Here is a 12,110-nt window from a genome sequence, read left to right as displayed (position 1 = left end):
CAACAATATTAGCTTCTTTCAAGTTAAAGCTGCATACAAATTACAACTGCACACAGGAAATACAAAACTGTCGACTGTCGAAGTTGACATTTTCACGTTCAGTCTTACATTCTGATTTAGTTTATATTCACGACACAGCAGATCAATGCGTTCCAACAGTTGGCAGGGGGGAAATCATATATTGCAGACCTAAATAATATTGAGTGGACTGCATTTGGAGACACAGGGGTTGAGATGTTGTGGGGAAGATTTGCTGATAACATATCCCAAATAACTGATAAACATATTCCAAACGCATTTCAAACTCAAATCATCGCAAACCATATGTAACCGCCTCGGTAGCCTAGTGGTAGAGCGTCCGCTTTGAGTGCGGGAGGTCGTGGGTTCGATCCCCGGCCGCGTCATACCAAAGACGTAAAAAATGGTACTAGTTACTTCCTCGCTTGGCGCTCAGTATTAAGAGGGCAGTGCTAGGACTGGTCAGCCCGGTGTCAGTATAATGTGACTGGGTGGGGTATCATGTCACGTGTGTACGGCGTGATATTCGAGTGAGGCAGCACTATAAAGGTGGGCATTGTGTTCACTGCTACAAGTAACACCGTCGTTTATATGACTGAAAAATTGTTGAAAAAGACGTTAAACCCGAACACACACACACACACACACACACACACACACACACGCGCAACCCATATGTAGACAGAGGTGCAGCTGAAGCAATAAAATTAAAAAGACAGAAATGGACAAAATATATGAACTGTAAAAACCAAAATAGATATAATGAATATAAACTAGCAAGAAACAAAGTGGTGTATGAGTAAAGGAGGTCTAAGTACGAATATGAGAAAAACATAGCACAAAACGTTGGCAATAACACAAAGATGTTCTGGAAATATATTAGATCCAATACCAAAACTAGTGCCCAAGTAAATAGTATCATAACGGAAGAAAACAACTTATCAACAGACGACCAAGAAATAGCAAATACATTAAATAACCACTTTATTAATGTCTTTACCACTGAAAATTCAAATGATATGTCAGTTATGGAAGAAAAAATACTTGATAATATACTGTCTGATATATATAACAGAAGATATGATGCTCAAGTCCTTATTTAAAGGAAATAAATCCAACAAAAGCCCAGGGACCTAGCTGATAAAATTCACCCTAAAATAATAAATGAATGTATGACGACTGTAATTAAACCACTAAAATGATATTTAATTAATCACTACAGGAAGGTAAACTACCAACCTCGTGGAAGACAGCCAATGTCTCTGCCATATTCAGATCTGTGTCAAGGACCAAACCAGAAAACTATCGTCCTATTAGCGTCACTTTTATTTACTGTCTGGCTATGGAAAGGATAATCCGGAACGCTGTTGTGGCGCACTTGGAAAACAATGGGATCATCACAAAACAACATGGTTTTAGAAAAAAAAACATCCATGCACCACACAACTCTTGGAGTGTATTAAAGATTGGAGTAGAGTTATCGATGAAAAAAAGAACGTAAATACAATATACATACTTTGATTTCGAACAATTCTCCTCTTTGGCGATCTTATCAGTATATCTACGGCACATATTCTGATAAGCCATCAGACAGCGCAACTGATAAATCCTATTCCTATACTTGCATTGATTTATATAGGAAAATGATATATTTACCATAGAAAATGTCATAAATTACACATTTCTATTTATTCAATTATACCACCCCTGACATTTCCTTAAAAACAATTCAATACCTTTATGATGGTATATTTTTCTTCAAAATAAGTCAATATTTGGTTGCTTCTAAATTCGGTTGAAAAAAGTCTCTCAAATTCAATATACTCTATATACGTATTTGGCAGAATAACACGATAATGGCTGCATTCGATAAAGTGCCTCACAAACGACTTCTTTTAAAAGTTTGGAACTGTGGTATCAGAGGTAACATATACAAATGGATTGAAAATTTCTTCGACAACTGAGAGTGATAGTGAATGGTAAAAGTTCTCCGGGGAAATCAGTAGAGTGTGGGGCCCCATAAGGTAGTGTGCTTGAGCCTGTCCTATTTCTAATCCACATCAATGATCTTCCTGAGGCAATGACTTGTACGGTGAAGCTGCATGTTTGCTGATGATACAAAACTATACTCAGTTAATGATGGTCTTGAAGATGAGAACGTGCTGCAAGGTAACATTTTTAATGCATGTGAGTGGGCAAAGAAATGGCAGATGGTCTTCAATACCAAAAAAATGCAAGGTCTTAACAATTGGAAACGATCAGAGAACATGAATTCTTCATGAAAGATAGTCAAAGTACAGTTACGAAAATCCAGCCGGTCTCTACAGAGAAAGATCTTGGTGTAACATTTGACAAAAATCTGAAATTTGATGCATTACATCCATAACAAAGCGAAATTAGCCAATAGAAATTTAGGTTTGATCATGGAAACCTTCACATACATGTCTAGAGATATGTTCATGGACTTGTATAAAGCACTCATACGGCCACATCTAGAGTATGCTTCGATCCCCAGTCTGGTCCCCAAGACTAAAAAAAGATATTATCAGCATGGAAAATGTACAACGCAGGGCAACAAGAATGGTGAAATCATTAGTGGGACAAACTTACACCGAAAGAATACGTACCTTAGGTTTACCTACACTAGAGTACAGAAGGGTAAAAGCCGATACGATAGAATTGTACAAAATCTTAAACAATTTTTTTATAGATCATGTAGAAAATAATGAAATGTTTATTCAAGTCGTCTCCAGAAATACTAGAGGTCATAATAAGAAATTATACAAAAAAGGGCCCGTACAGAAACTCGCTTAAAATGTTTCAGTCTCAAAGTGGTTGATACATGGAACAACCTACCAGAGCAAGTGGTAAATGCACCCACTCTAAATTCCTGTAAATCTAGACTTAACAAGTTTTGGGTTGTGGCAAATAAATTTTCGCCTAACTGCTATAGCTAAAACGGGTTAAATTGGGTACTAAAAAGCCTCAATATAAGACAGTGGGAAACAGTGTACATAGTTTTAAACTAGAATGAACAGTGTTGTTACAAGAAACATAAGACAGTGTGAAGCAGTGTACATAGTTTTAAACTATTGAGAACCGTGTTGTAATAATAATTATAATATACATGAAAAGATAACAAGTGATCTACATGTTATAAAAACTATAGTATAAATGGAAAATAACAAAGTATTATGATGTTAACTACAAGAAGTAACATATATTTATACATATATATATTGTGAACTGGAAGTGCCATATATCAATTCGGGAAAACATATGTCAAAAGGACTAAGAAACAACATTGTTTATACAGCTCCTCGCTGTACGGTTTCGAAAACTACATGAACTACATGAACTTCAGCTTTCTACTATGGAACATCCGGAATAGAAACTCTGAATGTTGTTGCTACTGTCATTTCGAATGATCAGGAAAACAATATTGCAGAGGAAGACCAAAGCAACATACTGAAAGTCACAAACCGGACCTTTTTCGAAGACGAATCTAAATTGAGAGCAGATCCACAATATTATTCAGATATTATGAAAAAAGAGATGAAAAAATGTCAGAATTCACAAGTCTAAAATACGTTCAAAATGATAACCGGAATAAAGAAATACTTTTAGACCTTCATAAAAGCATGGTTTCTTATTTAAAATATGTATGATAAATCAGAATACAGCAGCAATGTACATTAACACTATGCCAATGAAAGCTTTACGTTAAGGGTGGTCAGTTCGGGTTTGACAATTAATCCCACAAAAATATAATAGTTGGCATTCGTGAACGTGAAGTACATGTTGGAAATGGTGAAATTAATCTGTGCTTAGACTATAACCCAGTGACAAGGTTCCGTTCACCCACGACGGTAAGAACTTGCTACTTGAACATTGGTACCTTGCACTACTGGACAGTGTCATGTTAACTCCGCATCTGCCACTCTCTTAGGTGAAGATCCGCCGGGTAATGATAATAAGAAAAAATTCGGAAGGCGAACATTCCGAAAGCAGTTATATATGACCATGGTTTGTATTCTAACATTATGGTGTGTAGATCCAATGAATGTCCGGTCGAAGATAAGGAAACAGCAAGAGCCATGTAATTTATTTATTTATTTTGTTTGTTGGGTTTAACGTCGCACCGACATAATTATAGGTCATATGGCGACTTTCCAGCTTTAATGGTGGAGGAAGACCCCAGGTGCCCCTCCGTGCATTATTTCATCACGAGCGGGCACCTGTGTAGAACCACCGACCTTCCGTAAGCCAGCTGGATGGCTTCCTCACATGAAGAATTCAGCGCCCCGAGTGAGGCTCGAACCCACATCGATGAGGGGCAAGTGATTTGAAGTCAGCGACCTTAACCACTCGGCCACGGAGGCCCCGCAAGAGCCATGTAAAGCTGGTCACATCGTTACATGTAATTCACACCATTAGTGGCATTATATTCACCAGACATGTATCATTATTGCACCTGAACTTAAGCGTACATTTTTGTATATTGCCTGTATATAGTGTGTTTTTTTTTTCAGAACCGACACGCTGTACTACCTTTTTATTTTGTATGTGCAGACATGTTCTTGGCAAATTTTGGAAAGTCCTACAGTTGTATATAATAGTAAACTGGTGAACACAACAATTTCATAACAAATTTTAAGCATTATCCAAGGAGTCTGAGGATTATTCCGAAGGGGTGTTAGATCACACTATTAGACTATGTATGTCTTGATGTTATATAACACTTTCGCAATGCTACTTGACGCGTCCGTTTGGTAAATTACAATTTCCCAAAATACTACATTCTATGAAGATGAATCCTTCTGATCAGATAACAACTTGTGGGTCACTATGTAAAAGGTCAATATGGCAAATCACGGGCCTTTTACCTTCCGTATATTGATGAAAATGATGCATGTATATTATTTGATAAATCTTTAAATTTTATTACTATAAGATAAGTTTTTGCTGTTGTAGTTTAATTAAGGCAAACCTTTCTATTTTCTATTTCAGTCCTTGACCTTTCTTCGCAACAGTTGTAAGTTTGTGTAAAACCGTTCCTGTGTTATAAGCAGTTGAAATAATAATAGTGACTGCGAAATGTTACACCCACATGATCGATGAACAAGGTCTGGAAAACAAATCAACAGTACATCAAATTGTGGTTTACCAGCTAAAATCAATACGCCTGCAAAGAAGATATTAATCATCGATCAGCTTAATATCTGTATCTATGATGCAAATCATGCAATGACAGACATAACGAGATTGCCATAATACATGCTTAGACTGTCTTTTTAATCATGCATATAAATCTAATTCAGTGAATTTGTATCACCCGCTGAACAGGTCTAGGCATTCTCTGTCTAAAATGGACTTTTTAAATGTGAGTTTGGTTCAATACCTCATTCCTTAATGAAATTAAATTTGACTGACTGAAACAGTTTATCTATTTCTGACAATAGTACTTTATTTCTAACAAAAGTTATTGCCCAAAGCACATTTTTCTCTTTTAAGAAAGCCTTCCAGTCATAATCGTTAATGATTGTTGGAAGTATCATGTAGATGTAGATGTAGATGTAACAATAATCTTGACCGTGATGACAAAAACAAAACAAGAGCACCGCCTGCGGGTACTATCGCTCGTCTGCAAGTGCTGGACAATATGTAAGAAAAGAGTTATAGTTAAGAATTACTTAGTACAAAAAGGGCCTTGGCCTACCTAGTCCCCTAATGATGATCATAAACAAGTGTTCAAAGTTTCAAAGTTGTAGCTCAGGTTATAGTTTTTGAGAAAAGGTGGACCTTAACAAAAATTTTAACCAAGAAACTCAAATTTTCTAAGTACAAAAAGGGCCATAATTCTAACAAAATGCATATCAGAATTATGGTTTTTGGCCTACATAGTCCCTAAATGGTGATGAACAAGTATGCAAAGTTTCAAAGCTGTAGCTCTAACAGTTTTTCAGGAAAAGTGGACCTAAACAAAAGTTTAAACCAATGCCGATTTTAAAAATGCAACCAACCATGGTCATTGTGCAATTAGTAATGGCCACCTTGACCAAAGTGATCCAAAATGCAGCTGAATACTGGTCTCCATGCAAGCTACCTGAAGACCAAGTTTGATATGGCATAACCACAGTTTGGTTTAAACAATATTTTATTCAACAAATAGCATGTGATTACAATACATTTTACAAAAGCAAGGGATCGAGTAGTAAGCTACAGCAATTCGCACTTGTACCATGTGACCGTACAATATATTTCTTTATTGGTTACAGTATATTTCCATACTGCATGATGCAACAACTTCTCTTCCAATCCCCATGTTGACCAAGCCAAAAAGATGTTGACCGATAAAATATATGAATTCAACGTAAAACAAGAGGGCCATGATGACCCTTTATCGCTCACCTGAATACCATTGCTCAAAATGATATGATCAAGTTTTGACATAGAGCACATAGGCTTACACATTAAATATCATCAGGATAAACATTTTCTTAAAACAGTCCCTTAAGTTTCCATACCAAGTTTGAGGGTCATAGGCTCAAATGCTGCATTTTTGTACTAACATGACTACTCCTTCCCCTGGAAGACTTAAATAACATTTAAAACCAATCACATTAGATGCTGCTGATATATATTCGTTTACATAAAATAAAGGGAGGTAATTTGTCATAAACTCAGTCAAAAGTTATCTACGTTTCAGGGGCCGTAACTCTGGAACCCAAAATTGGATCTGGCCAATTCAAGAAAGGACCCGAGATCTTATGGTGATACAAGTTGTGTGCAAGTTTGGTTAAAATAAAATCATAAATGAAACCTCTATCGTGCAGAGAAGAAATTGTTGATGGGCGCACGCATGGACGGACGACGGACCACGGACGAAGAGTGATCACAAAAGCTCACCTTGTCACTATGTGTCAGGTGAGCTAAAAACGCTAGATGCTATGTTTTTGTATATATATTATAAACCAATCTATCTCTATTGTTTTTCTTAAACTGAGAAAAATTCATAGAATAAAGAGACTATTTAACAGACGGTAGGTTCTAGTTGTACAACACTAATTATCTCAAAGATGTACAATTTTAAGATTGTACATTTTTCACATACAGACAGTATTCCACTCCCATATAAATCACAGAGATTTACCTAGTAAACATAGTGCATCTGAAAAAGAATGTAACCATTAATAATAAAAAATACTATTCACCTTTTTATGTCCCATGAATTTGATTACGCATGGCACAAATAGCCACGCCATGAGAAAACCAACATAGTACCTTTGCGACCAGCAAGGATCCAGACCAGCCTGTGCATCCACGCAGTCTGGTCAGGATCAAAGATATTTGCTTTTAAAGTCTACTGCAATTAGAGAAACCGTTAGCGAACAGCATGGACCAGACTGCGTGGATGCTGGTCGGAAATGCACTATGTTGCTTTTCTCATGGCGCGGCTCAAATCATTTAACTTTTCAGTGTCATCCTTTTTCCATTATACATTGGAAGTCATTCTATATTCAAATTTGTGTTTATTTTTTGGGCAATTATTTCTGGATATTTCATTCACTTCCCTCTTATCAACTAATTATTTACCAATTTGTTGCTAGTCAACGTGGATGGTACGTAAGGCAAAACTTACGAAATAGAAAATGTCCTAATCTGTAAGTTAAGACTTAAGATTTACGAAATCAAGGAATAGCATCGTACACATGGTAATATTTGGCTGTACATCTTAAATTTAATTGATGTTTGTACAATAAAAACCTACCGTCTGTTGAGGGCTTAAAGCTTAACACCTTAACACTGTCCTGTACAATACAGTTTATATCTTGACTCCTGCCCATCCAAAAAAAAAAAAAAAAAAAAAAAACCGGACGAGCAGATATTTCCAACTGGTATTCGTCCAAATATATCACTATTTTGTATATAACATTGTTTTAAACAACATAATAATATGATTCTTATTAAAGTTAACATGAACCATATGAAATAAAATACTGTGCTAACATTCTTCACAAAGCAGGTCAGAATTGTTTGACCAAGTCATGTCAGACAATAATACACAATCAATTAGATTAAGAATCTGAAATGCCTTTTTTCCTAGTTACAATGTTCATAGCTTAAATAAATACTACAAATATCATGATTCTTCAAAATGTATAAATACACTTTGTTTTAATTTCAACTGCACCAAAATGATCGTTAAGGGTCTTATTGGTATTAACCTTTACCCTGCTGGTGCAAAGTGATTCTGCCATGGACATACAGGCTGATCATGGTTCATGGTCATTACACACTCTTTGCTATTCAATCAGTAAATTTTCAGTGAACACCCCTTTAGATAATAAATGGTATTGCCAAAATTAAATGATGGACCATTCCATTTTAGAAATTTAGCAGGCCAAATGTTAAATTTTCCAAGATTTCTACGTGGCATTCAAATTTGTCAAACTACAATGATCGTAAAGATTATTGTCTTAGAAAACTTCACAGTTATCACAGATTTTCAATGAATAAACTTTAATGTATTAAACTGTAAATGTATCATTCACATCTGCAACTGTCAGGCTGGCTGAATCTGTTACCATAGCGATAATAATTTCAACATAGTGCTATCTATATCTGTCAATCCTGTATGGAGCACTGCAAGCTTTAATTCTTTCCTTTCTGTCTTCAATAAGATTTAATTCAAAGGTTATTTCTTCAAAAACATCACTCCTGGAAATCTGTAAAATAAAAATTGGTAAGTGCTTTAATCCATCTTGATATTTATGTACCAGTTAGTAATCTCATTTACCACAACTTATTTTGTTGCCTCATTTCTAACTGATATTTTGTCAAAAATTGGGTTATGTTTATCATTCGAAAGGTCAGAAGTTTTCATCATTTTTTCCATATGTTTACTTTTTTTCTTGAAAATCAAAAGAATTCACGGTACTGTTACATCGGTCATAGCAAAAAAACTGGACACATTTTTAATAATGCTTCATTACATCTTCAACATAATTATCATTAATCCAAGTGAACTTATAATTAACCCAAGTGAACTTATAATTAACCGAACTTATAATTAACCCAAGTGAACTTATAATTAACCCAAGTGAACTTATCATTAATCCAAGTAATCACTGCCAATTCCAACAGAAAAACATTCAAAAGCATTATGCTGTCAATTCTTACTCGCTTTCTAAAATTCATCTGAGATCTGTGAATAAACTTTGGTAAGATTTTTTCAGCCACTGATGTATTTCCATAATAATATCATCATGTTGTCATTATCATTATGTTGACAATATAATCATATTGATAATATAATCATGTTGATAATATCATCATGTTAAATAATATCATCATGTTGCACCTTAATTCACAATTAGAAAACATAAAATCAGGTGTCAGATTAGGCTGCCTACAATAGTTGAAAGTAGTGTTGATAAGTGAAAACATTTTACAAGAATCATAAATAAAATACCTCTTGTTCATAAACATTTTTATGCTGGGTTTGTTGCTGTATCCAATCTTGGCAGTGATATGTGTAAGTTTCAGCTCTTCAATACCTGAAACAGTTATGTTACAAATAATAACAGGTGTATACCATAATTCATTTGCATCTGACTTCGGATTTTTTGGAAGAATACGCTTTTTCCTTGTTCCTAATAAGCGTCCACATAACTTGTCCAAACCGCAACGTTTTGCACATCAGTACAAATATGGGCAGTGTAACAGTGTTTTTTTTATTTAAACATCTACTTCTACTGTAACACGCGATATACCAAATGAGATATTTACTACCGAATTAAAAAATGTGTCCTCATGAGTGCTGTCATTTGACAGTTCTTTTCAAATCTTATGGGATGAGCTGAAGTCGGATCGATTTCCGACTGAGGCAGTGCCTTATTTCATATTATTCATGACAGATTATTTTCATGTATTTAATGGGTGCATCAATCCAGGAAATAAAATCCGAATGAACAAATAAAATAGCTAATTTCATTTTTTCTTCAAAGTTTAAAATCTACTAATTCAAATCCCCATGAAATAACTGTTTGGGCCAAAACCTTTTAATACCCACAATATTGTATGATTTCACAGTACTGTTGAGTGAAACTAGATCTTTCTATAATAAAAACTCTGCTATATGATAAGTACTAAAGTGCATTAGGCCACACCAAATTGAAAAGTTGTTCATCGGATTTTTTTCTGAAAAAATTGAGGCAGCGTGCGAAAAAATATTCTTTTTGGTTTTTGAGAAAATCAGGAGTGAGCGAAGAGCGAAGAAATGTATTTGTCTTGATTTAGCTCTCGATTGACTCATAAAAACCTTAAAACAGAATGTAAAGCCATTTTACATTAAAAATAATTCACCAGGGATTGAGAAAATTTGACCTGAAGACGCACAACAAAGCGAACTCATGAAAAAGGTATTAAGTAACACTGGCATACAGTACAGAGTAATCAAATAATGTATGCTTTTGAAAATGCCGTTAGAAAATATTTAATATACAACAGTGCATAACCTTAAACCATAATAATGACATAGATATATGACTTGAATATCTACTGCTATGAAAATGTAGCATTTTCGCTAGACTTTTCGAAGTTTTTGATAAAGTCAAATATCTCTGTAACTATAAAAGCTTTTGACTTGAAACTTAAAACAGTTATTTACTATCAAAGTCTACACCAAGAGAAACAATCCCCATAACCATAACTCTGATTCAATTTTGACAGAGTTATGCCCATTTTTAACTTAGAATATTTTTGTTTAAGTTTTATAATAGCGTCCAATAGGTCTGTTACTTTCAAAGCTTTTGACTACTATGCCCCCTTTACTGGCAAAGCTCTAATTTAGAGTCCAGTACTTAGACGATGTGTGCGTATAATATATTTATTGTGATTAAAGTCCATATTAGAACAATCTGGGACTGGTATTTTAAGCATTTGTACACTGTTACGTCAATAGAAAGTAGCGCACCAAAAAGGTTTGGCTTGATTTTTTTCAATGGGGCGAGCGCATGCCAAAAACAAAAACAATTTTTTTTGTGATTCTGAAAATATACGAGCGGCAAATCCGATGAACAACTTGTTAATTTGGTGAGGCCTTATGGAATTTTTTTTATTATTCAGCTGGACAAAGTAGTATAGAAAAACATTCTTTATCTCTGCATAACCCCACCAATGATAAGTTTGACAATGACAATGACAATGACAAAGTTTTATTCGCTTTAAGGCCTCCGGCCCATGCAAAATATATATACATTTACAAATATGTGTACAAAGTATAGCATGTGTAAAGTCAATGAAATAGACATGATACATTTATATCAGGCAATATCTTTCAAGTACTGATTAACAATATGTGGTTATAACTCCTGCATACAAAGTTTTCTCTTTTGAAAGGCATGGTATAAGAATACCGCAACTGACTTGATCAATTCTACATTTTTAGATGACATAAGCATATTAAATTTGTTAACATTTGGTTGGAGATAATACTTTTGTGGTAAATATGAAACACGTAGATCTGAGTAACAGGTACATTTCAACAAAAAATGGTATTCATCTTCAATACTATTAGTATCACATAGTTTACACAGTCTATTTTGTCTTGAAATATTTGCGTACCTTCCTTTTTCAATTTCAAGATCATGACTACCTATTCTAAAATTGACATAAATATATCTGAACTTTCTAATATTTAAGACATCTAGATAAGGTTCGAAAACAAAATCACTTTTGTACAATTTATAACTTCTAAGTTTCGGGTTAATACTAACAGTTTCACACCACTCCTGTGTACTGACATCTTTAAGTCTGTTTTCGAACATATTCAAAAAAGAGTTTTCATGTTGTACATTTTGATCATACCATACATAACCAAACCCGAAGGTCTGCAAACATGTTTTAACAGAAGTAGCCCAATTTACACACCCATATCTGTCATCATTTAACATTATGTTATAACAATTTTTCACAAGTCTTTCACCTGGCATTCTTAAAATTTTTAGCCAGTACTTTAAGGCCCTTTTATATGTTTTTATATACAATGGATATCTTGCACAGTCATCCAATATTGCAGAATTTGATGC

This window comes from Mercenaria mercenaria, chromosome 2 (genome assembly GCF_021730395.1).
Source record: "Mercenaria mercenaria strain notata chromosome 2, MADL_Memer_1, whole genome shotgun sequence".
Lineage (NCBI taxonomy): Eukaryota > Metazoa > Mollusca > Bivalvia > Venerida > Veneridae > Mercenaria > Mercenaria mercenaria.
This window is presented reverse-complemented; position numbering follows the sequence as displayed.